The sequence below is a fragment of the Callithrix jacchus genome, chromosome 1, assembly GCF_049354715.1.
Source record: "Callithrix jacchus isolate 240 chromosome 1, calJac240_pri, whole genome shotgun sequence".
NCBI classification, from domain to species: domain Eukaryota; kingdom Metazoa; phylum Chordata; class Mammalia; order Primates; family Cebidae; genus Callithrix; species Callithrix jacchus.
Genome location: NC_133502.1, coordinates 43,452,288 through 43,470,987, shown reverse-complemented (window position 1 = coordinate 43,470,987; position 18,700 = coordinate 43,452,288). Strand labels below are relative to the sequence as shown.

At 33.6% G+C, this 18,700-nt stretch overlaps 1 protein-coding gene and 1 long non-coding RNA gene across 5 annotated transcripts in view; both read right to left on the bottom strand.

The window, feature by feature from the left end:
• Positions 1 to 2,683, bottom strand: part of LOC144579272 (uncharacterized) — a 51,753-nt gene extending 49,070 nt beyond the window's left edge. Inside the window, exon 1 of the long non-coding RNA XR_013526520.1 lies at positions 2,554 to 2,683. This is a non-coding gene — a long non-coding RNA (uncharacterized LOC144579272). The remainder of the gene's footprint in view (positions 1 to 2,553) is intronic.
• Positions 1 to 18,700, bottom strand: part of DACH1 (dachshund family transcription factor 1) — a 428,780-nt gene that overhangs the window by 404,303 nt on the left and 5,777 nt on the right. The window lies entirely within an intron of this gene.

The window sequence follows — 18,700 nt, the reverse complement described above, 5'->3', positions numbered from 1 at the left end:
AATACTAAAATATTTCTCCTTACGATTTACTCAGCAAGGTTAACAATAGGCTGGAAATGATTTCACAATCAAAGAATATCTATTCTTCTGACTTGTCAATTGGGTGTTTTGTTAGAGCACTGGCTAACAAGGTGAATGCCCAGATGAGACATGATTTGTTTAAAGGGAATCTTCATTTTCAATATTTCATCATTTATGGAAGAGACACATTTCTATCATTTAAATATTGAAACTACTGCACTATGGAAAATGTGTATGGCTTCTTTTTTACTCTCCTGCATTATCTGAATGTTATTTTTAATTGTTTTAATTTTTAATTTTCACGGGTACATAGTAGGTGTATACATTTATGGGTACATCAGATGTTTTGATACAGGCATGCAGTATGAAATAAGCACATTATAAAGAATGGGGTATCCATCCACTCAAGCATTTATCCTGTGAGTCACAAACAATCGAATTACACTCTTTATTTTTAAATGTACTGAATTTTTATTTATTTGTTTATTTATTCATTTGAGACAGTGTCTTACCCTGTCACCCAGGTTGGAGTGCAGTGGCACAATCACAGCTCCCCACAACCTCAACCTCCCAGGTTAAGCAGTCACCTCACCTCATCTAGTAGCTGGGACCACAGGTGCATGTCAGCATGCCTGGCTAATTGTTTTGTATTTTATAGAGACAGGGCTTTGCCATGTTGCTCAGAGTGGTCGTAAACTCCAGGGCTCAAACAATCTGCCCACCTCAACCTCCCAAAATGATGGGGTTACACGTGTGAGCCACTGTGTCCAACCATGAATGTTATTTAAAGCATACTACTGATGCTTCTAAGATTCTATTGGATTTAGAAAAGTTATAGTACTCTAAGCAAATTTTCCATGCTAGATTGAAGTTTACAATTCTTCAAGAAGCTTTTCTTGTTTATTAAACACATACAAGTGAGGCTGAAAGTTCACTTCAAGTATATTGTATACCAAGCCCCAAGTGCAACACTCTCTGATGTATATTGAACCAAGGGAAAGCACACCAACTATGCATTGTATCGGGAACATTTAGGAGGATATGTTTATGGTGCAGGTTACAGATAGCTTTGCCCCCTGCTTAACCAGGAACATTTATTCCTTACCAATATTTAAATGAGCAGACTATTTGCAAAGCATTGCAAATTATTGCCCTAGGGAAGTCATAAATGCAAAGAATCAAACTGCATAGGAGAAAAAGGACAAAGCCAGCCCATTAACACAGAAGTCTCCAGAGGAAGTGAAAATGGCACTGCTTACTTCAGCGTATCCTTATTTTTCCACAGAAGGGCCCCTCACCTCAATCTTAGTACTAAAAGTTACAAAAGAAGTCAAGATTTGAGACTTCCAATAGCAACCATTAATAGAATTTAAAACTGAGTGACTCCGGTATGCTTAAATTATGGTTTTAAAGGTTGACTACTAAGGTTTCCATGAATTTACTTAGCTTCACAAAATATTGTTAGTTTGAAATGACATAAGGTTACGCATAAATAGTAAAGGTAATCCTGGCCAGGTAATCAAGGCAGGGGTTGGAAGGTGGCAGTGAATCCATGCATTTAGTCATCAAACAATAGGTTAAATCATGAGTAAAAGCAAAAAACACTATACCTCCTCTCCTAAATGAGTAAGAAATTATAGTTTTTTGTTTTTGATTTATGCAATATATTATTTATACATGATCTTTTGTGGTTCAAGACTTTGACACGACATTGATGAAACACTAAACATGAACAGAAAAACTCAAAAAATTTAGCTATGCCACAGTAAACTCCATACCTTAACAAGAGTTTCATCACTTCCCCTGCATAATAACTAAGCTGGTGAAAAACTGTTACTACCCATGCTTGATTAAAGAAAATGGGGAACAACATTCAGCCATAAAAACGAATGAAATCCTCTCATTCAAGACAACATGGATGGAATTGGAGGATATGATGTTAAACGTAGTAAGACAGAAAGAGAAAGTTAAACACTTCATGTTCTCACTCGTGGAAGCTTCAAAAAGGATCTACAGAAGTAAAAAGTAGAGCAGTGGATACTAGAGGCTGGGAAGGGCAGGGGAAATGAATGAAGAGGGAGAGATTTGTTAAAGGAAACAAAATTACAGCTAGATAAGAGGAGTCAATTCAGATGTTCTACAGCATTAGAGGGTACCTATAGTTAATAATATGTGATATAGTTTCAAATAGCTAGTAAGAGTATTGTTTAATGTTCCCAACACAAAGAAATGATAAATGTTTGAGATGATGGATATGGTCATTACCCTGATCTGTATCACACATGTTACATCACTATGTACTCCATAAATATGTGCAACTATTATACATCAATTTTCTAATAATTTTATTAAAAATAAAAACAGACGGGCAAAGTTAAGAACTACCCCACCAAGGCACATCATGAAAAATGTGCCAATATGATAACAAGTTATTCATACGTAACATGAGGATACCAAATACCAAAGTATAATACTTTTTGCTGTGAAAAATAAATAATAATAATCTAAAGACATCAAAAAATGGCAAACTACCTGGATGGAAGAACATACACAAGTGGGACGTTGACATGGGATGATGAAGCTGATTCCAGAGACGAGCACTTGAAGAGTAAGTTCCTAGTCCCAAACTTTCCATAGTTGCTTATCAGTTTAAAACTGAAAAAAAAAACTTGTTATAAACTGCCTAAGGTAGGCTTTATTTACTACAAAATAATATTTAAACCCCAATTATATGCCTGGTTAAGTGGTTTTTAAGCTATTGAAAAAAACCTATTTAAATTTATAGGGAATTATAAACAAGCCATAATCAATGTAACTTATTCTGACAGTATCATGGAGATGAAATTGTGAAACAGGTATGGAGGGTGAACTAGAATTTGTCAAGAAAGAACTGGAACTATAATAGATAATAATCCAATAGCCTTATACATTACTTTCTCCCCACTGAGGACCATCGATCCAAAGGTATAAATTACATTAATAAATTAACACTACAATTTTAAATTTTATCTTATAAGCAAACTATGACCGTATCTGTACTGTTTGTTGTGTGATAAGAGTCCCTGTGATGATAACGAACCCATTAACGTTGTTCAGTCTCTTCCCACCATCTTGGAGCCTGCTGGGAAGAGGACTTTTTTTTTTTTTTTTTTTTTTTTTTTTTTTTTTTGACACGGAGTTTCACTCTTGTTACCCAGGCTGGAGTGCAATAGCACGATCTCGGCTCACTGCAACCTCCGCCTCCTGGGTTCAGGCAATTCTCCTGCCTCAGCCTCCTGAGTAGCTGGGATTACAGGCACGCGCCACCATGCCCAGCTAATTTTTTGTATTTTTAGTAGAGACGGGGTTTCACCATGTTGACCAGGATGGTCTCGATTTCTTGACCTCATGATCCACCCGCCTCAGCCTCCCAATGTGCTGGGATTACAGGGTTGAGCTACCGCGCCCGGCCCGGAAGAGGACTTTTAAAGAAAATGTTTGGAAGGCTGTGTTCGAAGGCCATTTTTACTGGCTATAGGTGGGATAGGTCTCCAGAGCCAAAAAGAGCACACTCTTCTTAAAATTGAAGGTGTTTATGCCCAAGAAGAAACCGAATTGTATGTGGGCAAGAGATGTACTTATTTACGCAAAGCAAAGAACAGCACAGTGACTCCTGGCAGCAAACTAAACAAAACCGGAGTTGTATGGGAAAAGTTCACTCGGGCGCACAGAAACAGTGGCAGGGCGCCTGTCAAATTCCGAAGCCGTCTTCCTGCTAAGGCCATTGGACACAGAATCCCTGTGATGCTGTACCGCTCAAAGACTCAGACTCACAAAAAGTAAATAAATAAAAGCGGGTTTGTAAAGTCAGCCAGGCGCGGAGGCCGAGGCAAGTGGATCGCTTGAGGTCGGGAGTTTGGAGACCAGCCTTGGCCAACATGGTGAAACCCCGTCTCTACTAAAAATACAAAAATTAGCCCGTCGTGGTGGCGCTCACCTGTAATCCCAGCCGCGCAGGAAAGCTGAGGCCAGAGAATCACCTGAACCCGGGAGGCGGAGGCTGCAGTGAGCACAGAGGGCGCCACTGCACTCCAGCCTGTGGGCGACAGAGCCAGACTCCACGCCAGATAGACGATAGATCGATAGTCTTTGGTTAAGTACTATTTGAATAGGACAATACTATAGGAAATAAAAGGTTCAGACTGAGATTTCTTGTCAGTTAGTACCTGACAAGTACCTCTGCTTGTCAGGTACCAGCTGTGAAGCCTTAAGCAAGTAAAGTAGCTGCTCTGATCTTTAGTGCCCTCACTAAAAGTAACGGTTAGAAGCTATTTCTGATAGCCGTTACCTAGAGTGAAGGTAACCACATACCGAAAACCCTTACTATAATCCCTATCAAATACTAAACACTAAAAATAGTAGCATGTAATTATCAAACTGGAAGTACATATACTATTTTTGATCGGACCATTCAATTTAAATGTTTAAAATAATTATTATGCATAATTTAAAATTAAGCATTTGGTGACCTTTCATAACTAATCTGATAGCCAAACCTTAATTAATAATAATGAAGGTAAAGAGAAAAGCTCAACCCTATAAAATCATATGCGTATATGCACATATGAAGTCTACATGTTTATGCTTAAACTACCATAAGCATATGAGAAGCATCCAGGAATTAAAGATATCTTATAATTCTTAAGAGCTAGTGCCATGTATGTTTTCATTCATTTTATTTCTATATAAATATCTAAAAGATATGTGTTTGCATTCATATTTTAATTTCTTGGTCATAATCAAAATGCACCATAATTACGAATTTCATAAGAACATTTTCAAGTAATTCAATAATATGCAAACAAAATTCTTATAAGTCAATTGCATTTGTAATGAGTACCTACTATGTGCTAGAAAGCATCTGAGGGCTTTAGCACAAATAGATATAAAACTATACTCCAAAATAATCCCAGGGAAGTAACTGTTAGTTACTAGAAACTGAATTCATTAAAGTTATAAAGTCTATTTATGACCTTGAAAAATCACCATATCATCTTCTATCAGCAGGTAGCCATATGGCTACATTAAAAAATGTTAACAGTTATCAGAAATATTTCACAATTTTTAGTATATAAGTGAAACACAACAAAAGAAATTCAACTTGATTTCTTCTCCTGTGGTCAATTTTAGATATGAGAGGCTTTATGTAGCCAAATGCCATGGAGAAAATCCATTAGATCTGGTTTTAACAACCTACTAAATTTCACAATATAACAAGAGAGAAACAATGTGTATTACATAAGGCACTGCCATAAATCTACTGACAAAGGTAGAACAATAGTATTCTGATATAGGTAATATTATATTATATTGATGAGCTCACAAAATATTGGACAGGCACCAACTTTCTATTAAATGGTTGAATGCCTATCTCAAATTGATTTTCAAATGGAGACTTCAGAAAATAATCATTTAGGGGATCTTGAGATGCTTGGTACAGAATAATTATAATTTTGTATTTAGTTTTAAGAAAATTCTGGAGACCTAGCCATCATAGAATGCTATAGCCTACTTAAAGAAATGAAAAATTCAATAATACCCACTTTAATCTTCTACAGAATCTACCATTTTCATAGAGAATTGCATGACAGTTACTTATAGATATTGAAGCCATTATCCCCCTCAAAAATGGTATTTCTTTTACATATGCTATGACTATATGTGTCTTATCTTGCTTCTCAAAAATTTAACAATGTTAATCTATCATTCAAATTTTCTTTGAAAGTTACTGCTAATAAAGTTTTAATAAATGTTATATATATATATAAACTTTGTAATTTTTCAGAATTCACAATTTCTTTTTGTTATAATTTAATTGGTATTTCCACAGAAAGAAGAGCAAAGTGTGATAGCAAGAACAAAAAGATTTTTCTCCCTGTTTTGTAAGCTCTTCTTATAAAAGAGTTTTAAAAATTCAGTTGGGAATTCTAAACAGGTAACTTTTTTTTTGAAACAGAGTCTCACTCTGTCACCCAGACTGGAGTGCAGTGGCACTATCACAGCTCACTGCAGAGCCTAGACCGCCCAGTTTCAAGCAATCCTCCTGTCTCAGCCTCCCAACTACCCTGGCTAATTTTTTTTAAAATGGTTTTTGTGCAGATGCGGGAGTCTCACTATGTTGCCCAGGATGGTCTAGAACTCCTATGCTTAAATGATCCTCCCACCTTGGCCTCCTAAAGTGCTGGGACTACAGATGTAAGCCACCTCACCTGGCCCAGATGACAACTCCTGAAATGCACCTTACAATTTCTGAAGTAGTTTCAAATAACTAATCGCATTCCTGCCTTCACAACCTTCTGAAATGAAGATAAAATTTATTTGCATTATTCCCACTTTACATTTGAGAATCTGGAGTTTCGGGTTGACTAATCCAACATCTCTCTTCCAGGTAATTCACATAATTGGAACTTATAATCAAGGTTCCTGACTCTTGTTATGACTCTAAGGTGTCTATACATTAGTTAATCTAAAACCTAGAGGTATTGTGATAATAAAATACTTCCGTTGGATATTAATGAAAATTTCTTTTGAAATAACATAATGATATTTTTGTGGGCAACATTTCCTAAAAATTATATGTCTTGCTAATGCTTTAAAAACTGAGTTTTTATATATGTATTGAGAATTAAATTTTCTTGTTACCTTACCTAACAAGTGTGGACAGAAGATGAAATTCAGTTGACAGTCACAAGTATTTTACACAATAGAGCCATGCCTCTGAGATCCGAAACATTAATTTCAATATTTGACAACATGTAACAGTCTCAATACTGTGAACTACTGTATAGTTCGCTATGAGCAAGAAACCATGCTGTTACACAAGCCTGTGGATCAATTGGTCTTGGTAGAATCTTATTTTAAGACTCTTTAAAGCACTGATTTATGCACAATTGATCTGATCAGCCAGGCAGTCAATGTGATTTATTAGCTAAGATGGCCAAAAGCCTTTTTTCTCCTTTTTCATGCAGTAGTAATTCACCTCATTAGAAGTGGAATCATTATAAGAAGCTACTGAGAAATAAGAAGTTGAACCTGCTGGCCTGACTCCGTATCTCCCCCATCTATGGATCTACCAAATAGTAATAGCTAGATGCTAAGTCCACAGGTGCTGTGCACACATGTGGAAGCCAGTGTACTAGAGATGGATGGAGTCGATCAAAGAACATTCTAATATTCTTCCATTCTGAAACATTTCCAAATAGCAAATCCATCCATTTAGCTTCATGAGAAACTCATTCATTTAGTTTCTACCACATATTTTTTTTTATTTAACTACAGTAGGACGAATAACTTGTATTACTTTGTAATTATGGTGCCTAACTGAACGTAAGACTAACAGTGTGTATAACAAGGGTTGGCAACCTACAGTGTACACCCAGACATGTGTACACACAAATGTATACATACGCTTACACTCTTAAAGTTGCACAAGATACAGTTGAACAGCCCAAACAGATCCATCTATGGACAAAATATACATTTGAATTTGCCAAGCACTTATATTTCCTACAATATGTTGAGGAAAGATCTATAGCTCTCATAAGTATACGTAAGTACAATGGTACAAATATTCCTTCTTGTTGTTAAAATCTGTCTCCCAGCCAGGATGCCCTAAGTCCCTACTGATTACTAGATACCTACTTAAAATTTATTAACAAATAGATAGAGAAGGAATGTAGCAGAGTAATGTATGTCCATTTCATGAGATAGCTCTACTTTAAAACAGAGTATTACTCAACACCTTCAGGCCCTTCCATGCAATCTTCCACCTTAACTCTAGTAGCCTAAACTATGCATTTCCCTTTGACTTGATAGAAGATTCCTACCAATACAGTGATTTTGAGAGATGTGACCTGCTAACAGCTTCCTTCTATACCTTATCCTTCTCTCAAAGAATAAACTTTGCCCACCCCCAACCCACAACTATGAAGTCAATAAGAGACTACTTAATACTCCACTATTAAAAGTTTAACAACCACATAATTATTCAGTACAAAAATGTTGAGGGGTAATACATTATTACACTATATATGTGCTACATAAATTGTGAAAAGTTTGAATTTAAAAATTCAGATTTACTTAAGCCCAGTTATATAATTTCCATACAGAAGTACATATGGGCACTATCTTTGAGTTACTCTGAGAAATGACTCCTTTAGAATATGCTGAATGAATGCATAGTTTTTAAGCTGAGCCGTATTTCAATAACTTTAAAATGCATCAATGAACAAGACAATTTGTAAAATATATAAATATTTTAATAACTCTTTTAGGAGTTACAGTATGACCTATCCTTATTACCAAATAAGCAATGTGAAATGACAAAAACTTAAGCTATTGAAGCGGTCCAGATGAAATGCAATGTGTATATGTGTTCATTTGTGCTATGATATGTACATCCATGAGTATGCTTGCAATCACATATTTCAGGGCCAGAAATTTTTACTAAAAGGTTTTCAGGTGAACATTTTTTAGTGTCAGAACATCAGTAAGAGGAAATATAATCTAAGATCTGGAGTTCTTATTCTCATCAGACACCTGCTGTTGATCACATAAACTTTTTCTTTAACCTTCTTCTTAGTAGAGATTAATCAAAGGCAAGTAAGCTTCTCCTGATTTAGGTTATTGTTTCAAAACTTTGGCTGGATTATTATTTTAATAATTATCTACTGCTACAGTTAAAACTCCATGTTTAAATATATTTTATAATTCATATTATAATTTACATTACATTTAGTATATAACATTATAACTACTAAATAATGATGTTATTGGCCATTTGATTGATTTATTATGCTCCATTCTTGAAATAAAACTTTGCCTATGTTATTAATGGCTTAAAAGAATAGTTTCTTTTTCTTTAGTTAATTGTATTTTCTTAGTATCAGTTTTATAAATAGAACAAGACACTCCAGGGAGAATACTGAGCTGGTATATAGTGGCCTTCTTGTTGTTGAAATCATTCACTTTTTGGACTTGTGAACCACAAAGCCCCCACAGCTCAGCAAATCCCAGCATAGCACATGCCAAGTCATGTCTTACTGCTTTCACATAGTCCTCACATTCTACCCCCCACCCAATATAGCTAAATAGCTCAGTATTGATAGCATAGCAACAACTGACATCATAGTCTATGGAATACAGCCCTGCCATTAAGCACATGTTGTTACCATATGAATACAAATTCATCTAAAACTTGGGACTACTTGGGATTGAATTTTTAGTTTTAGAGACCCCAAAGATTCTTAATATTGTCTTGTGCACTTTTGTTCAAAAATTGATATGCAGTCTAGTCATTCTCAGTGGCTTCTGCATCGATTTAAACAGTGCGTGTACAGTCTCTGCCTAGTTAAACTACACATTTACATGGTGAGAGTGCCAATGGGTATGTTTCATCAGACATTCCTGGGAGCTGTCTGGCCAATAGGAGTGGTTTGAAACAGTTTTCTAATCACTGTTGAAATCACTGATAGTACTGTCTGTCCACACTATGACAGACAAAAGCTGAAATGTATTAAACATAGCAATCCATCATCCTGCAGATGGGAAGCAGGAGCCAGCCGAGTTCAGAGGCAGTGACTACCCGCTGCTTAACAAAGGCAGGAGTCCTGACAGTTCAGTCCCTTCCTTGCTCTTCGCGACCACCCCTCCATCTGAGATGAATGAGTGTAATCAATGAGGGAGAAAGCCTGCTGAGGACCTCAAATCCAAACGTTGTTACATTTAAAGTGCTGCTTTTTTTTTCCGTAATCAGAACTGTTGCTTAAACAGTGTTCTCCAACTACAAGAAGATAGGCATGTAAGTAAATGAATGAACAAATGAACTACAGATTTAAGAAGCGTATCTTTAGAAAACACTGTCCTGGTATACCATTAAAGTTTAGAGAGCTAGCTTTGAAATAAAGCTATGATCCTAATTCAGAGGAAATTTTTTAAAAAGTCACCCAATTAAGGGTTAGTTTACATTGTTTGGAGCAAAGGAATAGCAATGTTCTCTTTGAATGACCAAGAGATTATTTTTAAATAAGCACCAAATACAAGTAAAATACTATTGGCTAAAGTTCGTTTTGCATACTTGTTTCTAATAAGGACATATGAGCCACAAAATAGTCAAAGGGAGGGAAAAAACCCTCAACTGCTAACAGCACATTAACAAAGTATAGAAACGAAAGACACTTTTCTTTGGATTTCAGCCTTGTCATTTCCAATTTTCTGCTCCTTGGACATGCTTGTATTCAAATTCTGGAACATCTATTCAGCATATCAATCCTAATTAGACAATCTGGGTCTGGAAAGGATGAGAGTTGGGTCATTTGCATAATTTAATCATAAATACTCAGTGATACATATTTCCAAATGCATTTGTACAATTATCTTTTCATCCTTGGGGCAATGGTATTAATATGATTAGGCAATATTTCTGGAAAAAACAGACAAGTATGCACTCTTTTTAACTGCAGCTTAGGGCGATATGAAAAATTAATTAATTTCTGAAGAAAATCAATTTCTCTACGTGACCACATTAGACATTGCTAAACCAAGACTCAGAAACCTCTCTCAATCACTACATTTTATCAGGCTTTTCTAAATTCTGATTAGTATGTGAACAGTTCAATAGAAAAACTGGTAATGTATCAAAGAGCATCTTAAATTCTGAAGAGATCTTTCTGCCTGCTTTCTTTTAGGGCATACCACTCTGTTTTACTTTAATGCATTGTTATTTAACCAGTCAATGAGAAGCCTGTGCTTTTGGTGTGAACTCATCTTGAGTGATCTTTTATTAATGTACATTAACCAATTTCAAGGACAACAGGATAAGGTTACTTTTGAAAGGCTTTCTCAAGAAATGGATTTATATTCATCTAAAATAATCTTAATTCACATGACACTGTTTATTATCAAAAATATTAGATAAACCAAGTCCTCTTACAAAGTACGATTTTTCAAGAAAAATCGTACACACATTGTAACATACTTAGTGGAGATCTAAGAACCCAGGTGGCTAATCTGATTTTTTAAAAAGAGATTCTGCTTTGTATGTTAATTAGTACAAAAGAAAGAAGTTGCATTTGTGAGTTTAAATGCACTATTCTCTTTTCAATCAAATAAAAAAATAGAAATTACTGCATGCAAATATTCAATATTCATTTAATTTGCATAAAGGTGCTTGAACAAATTTTTGATTCTAACAAGCTCATTTTTCATGCGTTTTGTCTTTCATCCTAATCTAGCATCTGTCATTCCTTTTTGAAGTTATTATCGGCCCAATTCCCTCTTGGACATGGTTGCTGGGTGACCGGTATCTTAGCACCCACTTTGACAGGAACAGATGTGAAACTGATCAAGAGATTTCCCAGGGGTACCTGAAATCACAAACAACTTTTGTGAAAAACAAACAGCATTCCTGTCATGGACCTTATTTAACCCACTCTCCAAAAAAAAAAGAGCAAAAAGTTTACTCCATATAGAATATACCATTTTAATTTTACTCCCTAAGCTTGGAATAAAATACTGTAATTACGTAAAATTGTATTATTTTCACCCTTTTGAATTTAAGAAATCTGTTCTAAATAATAGCTCAAAACCTAGAATTTGTTTTGTTTTTGGCTAGATGTTTACAGGTAAATTTCATGGTAAAGTGTTTCTATTTCATGCACAATTTCACTAGAGTTTCAAAAAAAAACAGGAGGGGTTATGATGATAATTTAGATGATAAGGGTATTTAAGAAGATGAAATTTAGTTTGGTGTCTAATTCTTATTTTGAGTATGACGTACGATTCTGTGCAGTATTAAGGATTACTCTACTTTTAGAGGATTGCCTACAAAATAAAACTTCCCCTCTCCTTTCATGCATTTTATAGCAAGATTTTTTTTAACATGTCTTTATTTCCAGTTCATGTGGTGTGTAACATCAGTCATTATTGGAAAGAGCTAGAAAGTGCCTCTGAAAGACAAAAAAGGTCATAGGAACTTCCTATCATCACCATTACAAAAGTCAGATTAGGTTGCCTTTTCTGGCATAGATTCTTTTTTAAGACCAACATAATGATCTTATGATCTACCTACTTTCCTTCCTTCCATCACAGTTAGAGACAGTGGAGTCCAATAGCCGTATTAAATCACCACGAAACTAGCTGGGGTAAACTTTCAAATGAAATAAGATATATAATTAAATATTGGTTTTTCATAAATATGGCATCAAATGATATTAAGAAACAGCCAAATATATGATATGATTTTTCATCTTCATTTAAATGATAAGTATAAGGGCAAGGCAGAAAAATTGTTAACTTACAGCAAAAAGAAATGTTTGTGGGGTTTTTGTCACTTAGCAGCCAATAGAAATAGAATAAACAACGCATGTTTAAAACCCCTGACAATTTTTCCTTGATGATCATGACCTATGATAATAAGAAAAGTGGCATACCTTCCATTGGCAATGTTGGTATTTTCCTCTATTCCACAAATCAATTTAGTATAATTATTATTAGGAACTTTTATGTTTGGGTCTTATTGGGAAATAACCAATAACCACTTATCCAAATGGTTTCCTCAATGTCAAGTGAGAAAAAAGTGAAAAGTGTTTGGAATTCCTTTTAACTTTTAATTTGAAAAGAAATTTACTCACCTGAATTTCAAAACCCAATGATGAAATTATTTAACTATCATAATTGTAATAGCATATACATGTGTTGCCTTATCATCTATAAAGTTTTTTTGTGTGTATATTAACATTGAGAGCAAGTCATTCTATATGGAGAAGTAGGTCTTCATTCTGTAATCTAATGGTTGTCATTTAATACTGTCAAACAAGTGAAGATGCTGTAACTTTGCCCATTTATATCCATTATCCATTTGCATGTATATGACATAGCATAGTCCAAAAATGAAGCAAACTACTACACATCTAAATTCTTCTTTATTTTGAAGAAATTAACTTCAGTTTTCCAGCGTAGGTCCATTTCACGTAAGTAAAGTGAATCCAACTAAAATAAAAATGTCTTTAATGCATTCCGTTTATCAGCAACCACCTTCATTTATTATTAGCAGCAAAAGCAGCATTCTGGAAACACTGTCAGGTGCTCCAGCTAAAACCAAAATAAGAAACATAACTATTTAAAATGTGACCCTAAGAAAAATGAAATATATTCCTAGAAAAATCCTTAATCAGATATGTTGTTACAAGGAAAATTTCCTTAAAAAACTTTCTTCTCCTACTTGGACTGACTCATTAGTAAAGAGAAATTGATTAGAGAGTACAAATAATTGTTTCTATATTTAATTAAATTTGCATTTAAACTCTTAAATCTAGAATGTATATGTAAAAGGAAGAATTTTGTTTCAAAAAGTAACACTTTAAGAGCATGAGAAAACAAGAGCTACAGAATGTTGATGGCGCTTTGGCTTAACTGTGAAATATCACTGATGAATAATATTTTTAAAATTTCCTAAGACTATCAAGGTACTAAGTATAGTAGCCAAACAGGTGTTAACAGAAAGAAAAATCAAATTTGACCCAGAAGGCTCCAATATTAAGGTTTGAATTGGGATCAGTTCATTCCTTTCCCATGGGGTAACTTGTATAAATGTAATTCTATGGTTTCATAAAAGCAGGTCAAGTTTCTGTCCCTGGGGGTCTTTTGGCAATTTGAAGCATGGAAGCACTGTTCCTGGCTACAAGTTCAAATCTGCATGTACCATACTGTCAACAGTGGGAAAGAAAAAAAAATCAGTGAACAGCAGACATACGTTCATCTTTTATTACAGTACCCACTTATCAGAGCATTTTTAGAGGGTACAAATAAAGGTGTCAGAGATGACAATCGTAAAGTATTTTGAAACCATTTTCACTTACTTATACTTTTCCCTACCAGAAGATGCAAAAGGTGATGGGAAATATTTGTATTTTTGTAGATAGCTAAATACAAAGTGAACTTTTTACTGAATACTGTGTACAAGGCTTTATATTTTGTACAAAGTTTCCTTTTTTAATTCCATAAGCTTTAGGTGAGGCAGAAACTTCTAAGTCATCAATGTTTTATAAGCTCCTTTCTATGTTGCAAAAATGTATGCATGCTTGCACTCTTGCCGATGACGTAATGACTTGACATATGCCATGGAATTATTGAGAAAGTAATTGATTTCAATTTAACAGGATCTTTACCAGGTGTTTTCAAAGACAATTATAGTCCACTGCAAGAAGCGGTAATACACATCTTCTTATGTAGACCTGTAGATTAACCTGCTGACCTCATTCCTAACTCATCTCATTGATGGCAAAGCTTTTAGAACAGTCTCTTTTCCTTCATGTTATGAAATTGTTTTCCTATCATTTATTCACTGATTCTAAAGGATATGCTTGCTCTAAGTGCAAGAAGTAATGAAAAAAAAAAAAACAATAAAAGAAATAGAGAAAGGGCATCAAGCACATTTAGTGTCATTTAATAATGTACAGATTCTAATACCCAGTAGTTTAATAACTATTTTATACAAATAAAATAATCCTCATATATATATATTTTTTAACAGAGAATTTAAAGTACATCATCATAAAAAAGATTTAGGAAAATTAAGCTAAGTTTTTAATCACTGTCCTAATAACCATATACCCTTGTATAATTAGATCTAAAGTATTTAAGGATAAACTACTTCTTTTACTCTAAAATTAATTCTATTTTTTCTGTTGTAATTCAGTAAAATAGGACCTGTTTTATATTTTTATGTACTACAAAAAAGTAAAATTAAAGCCAACTTTATTTTCTTAACTTATTTGTCCTATGGCCCTGTATCCTACAGGTGTGCATGAATGTCTGCATGTGTGTGTGTGTGAATGTATTCCTACAAACATATACATATATGTAAAGGCTTATCTACCAAATGTATGACAATTGTTTAAAGAATAAATGTAAACTACAAATGAGCTGATAAATACATATAAAAATATCCACCAGAGGTTCTCTAATAAAAATTTTACACTTGCTGCACACACAAGTACATCCATCCTCATATAAAATGTGAGACAGGTAATATAAAAAATAGAAGTGCTCCAAGTTATTCTTTTAAAATCAAATGGCACTATTTAACCGGTAAGTGCCTAATTCAAGAAGATAATATCATTTTGAAGAATCAAGTTAAATAAAAATCCTAAATTTTAAGTATAAAATAGAAAGAAATACTCTGGAATGTATCAGTACATTCTAGCAGAACTGTGATGGGTTCAAAGATTTGTTATAGCATAAGTGATTTACTTCGTTCACACATAAACAAAATTGTTTTTAAAATATAAGACTGAATATTACAGTCCATTTACTGTTGCTATTAATAAAATTTCAGGATACAGTTTAAGATTTTAACAAAATACTCCATCTGCCTGATTCACTGATAAGTGAATATAATGCAGTATTTCTTAGTTAACATATTCTAGAGATTTATTTTCATTGCCTTTACTTAAGAAATGACCAGTATCCCTTAAATTGAATTAATGAACATTTTCTGCAAATGCTTCTATACGCTTCCATAAAATAGCTCCCTTTCAACTAGTCCACTTTTTTTCTTAAGATGTATTTTGTTTGCCCTTGAAGAAAAATAAGGTTATTTTTTTCTTGTTGTGACTGGAAAGGCAATCTAATTATTTGGAAACATTTGATACCATACAAATTCAAAATCATTTAACACTGTGACTTTTTAATACTTAATGTTTACCACTCTGTTCATATATACTAAGGAAGGAAAAACATTTCACAATTATTCAGTGTTACCAATCAACATCAACCAATATATTATGTGGCCTATTGCAGTATTTGCTTCATGAAAATCATGCTTTTATTAAAAGTATAACAATATTTTTTTTCCTCAAAAATATAGGCTATCTTAAAAATCCACTGCAGGATTCTTAAAGGTCTACTTATAGTCAAATCAAACTACATTTATTTATATTTTTCAAATCATAGAAAATATAGTCACCACATTGTACAACTTTTTCTTCCTATCTAACTGAAATTTTGTAACCTAAGACCAACAATGCTCCAGGCCCTGATAACCACCATTCTACTCTGCATCTATGAGTTCAATATTTTTGGATTCCACGTGTAAGTGATATCATGCATTATTTGTCTTTCTGTGCCTGGCTTACTTCACTTTGACTTCCTGCTGGAAAATGGTAATGTATCCCAGGTATTGCCTTCAACCTATACAATATATTATTATAGATGCTTCAGTTAAGCACACTCTCTCTCTCTGTCTCTCACTATCAATCATTAATCTAAAACTTTTAAAAAAAGTAACTGGCTATTCAGTGTGTTGCTGTGCTTGCAGTTTATGACACTTCAATACATTTACAACATCAAAAAAAGACCAATTAAACAATGACATAGTGAGATTTCCAGTTTAATGAGTCGTCTTTGACAACTTCCAATCAAGTCACATACATTTAAATGTGCAGAAGAATCCCAGCTTGAAATCCTGGACCAATTCCAAGCCAATTTGGATCAGACAGCAACAGGACCACACCTTTAACACAACGCAAATCATTGGCAAATCTAGTGTCCAATTTAGAAAAAACGAAAGACAATTTTTTTTAAATGGGTGATTTAAAATGTTTTTCTCTTATGAAGGAAATCTATGCCCAAATAAATGAATAACTTTTAAATGCATCTGGTTCAAGGTCCTTGACTTTGGATCAAGTGGTGATTTGGGTCATTATGTATAATATGACATATTTTTTAAAATTTGACATTTATCTGTTATTCATTCAACTAATTTTAATTCTATCATTAATTTGAAAAACAATGACCTTGTTATTGATTGTCTAATAACTAATTTATAGTGGATTGAAAATTCTTTTCATTGTCATTTGTACATTTATATATAATCATTAGCTGCCTCAAACTAGCAAAAATGGACACACTTTTAACAGATTCTCAGAAACCTCCTTAAAATGAATAGGTGTATGAAATAAAGTGATCCACCAGTTAATCTAATAATACCTAATTAGTGAACCAAATATAAATATCTTATCCTTAGTATTCTTGTTTTCCAAAGCAATAATTTGGTAAACTAACTATACTATTCTAATGAAGTCATTCCTGTATGTGACATATGCTAAAAAACAAATACCAGCACATAAAAGTTAGTTACAAGAAGGCCACAGTAGCAAAATTTACTTTTTACTAGAAATACTTTTGGCAAATTGAGAAGGAAACAGAAATTTGAGCAAAATGTAGTTTTGCACAGAGCTTCTGCTATGCCTGAGATATACATTTCTCTGCAGATCAGAGCCTTTGCTATTACACTTATCTTAGTTTCATTAGATGGACTTTTAATTCATAGTTTTCTTCATTAAAAATTTAATTACTGAATATAAAAAACATAATAGAGAAGGGTCTCCTTAATGCAGTCCCAAAGCCTGAAAATATAAGTTTATTCTTAGCTAGAATATTCAAACTACATATACTGCATATACAAATCTACTACATGTAATATGTAGTATTTAGATATACAAGTGTGTGTACACACACACACACACACGCATGCACACACATGCACGCACATATACATGTCTCAAACTGGCCAATCACAATGCATTACCTCAGTAAGAAAATGGCACATGCTGTCATATGCTAAGGTCATTCTATTTGTATAACAATTGAAACATAAAATGTTAAAAACTTTATCTTAATTATGTTTTTAAATACCCAAGCTATTAATATCAATTTTTGCATTTCCTGTTATTCTAAAGATAGATAACTTGATGTGACTTTTTTTTTTTTTTGGTGAACAGCTGAAAAGGAAATACTTGAAAGAAAAATTCAAACAAAGTTTAACTTTTTAAAAGAGCCAAGTAACAAAATCCTTAAAATAAAAATGTTTAATGAAAGCTAGATGACTCACCTGTACTTATTTAGAAGGCATAATTCATACTAATTTCTTCAGACAAGGTTTCAAAGGGAGACAGTTTACAACCTGTGAGAGTTTCAGTTCCTATTATATTTTGCAATAGTTGTTTTTTATGTTGCTAATACAGTGCAATTTAAATGACTATTTTACTTGACTGACAAAAGCAATTGTAAGAAGCAATTTAACAAAATCATGTGGAAAGATAAAATAATATTAATTGATAGTTAAATCACAAATTGTTCTTACAATAACAACTACTTGGTTGCACATTAAGCTAATTTACAAATGCTACGTATATTCTAAAACAAAACATCAAATGAGACACAATAAAGCATATTATGTTTTCGTATGCTGGTGAATCACACATAGTATACCACCAAAGACAAGCGTGATTTATGTTCAAATTCTGCCAAGACATTAGTCGATATAGGGTGTCACATCTCAGGGGGATGGGAGATGTAGTGAGGCAAAAAGAGGTGGCTAATATTTGTCTCAGTAATTGACATGGAACTTGAGCAAAATTTAATAGAATAATCCCCCCCCCAAAAAAGCAGATTTTGACTAAAAAATGAAGATTTAAAAATTATGTGTCAAATGTGAAAAACAGAAATTTCTGGGGAGAAAAAGCCTTTCATGTAGTTTATTTTATAAAATATTTGAAGCTTCACAAAATAAAACATCATATGTGCAAAATCAAATTTCTTACATCAGAACATTAAATGTGGAGTTCAGAAAGTAAAGGGT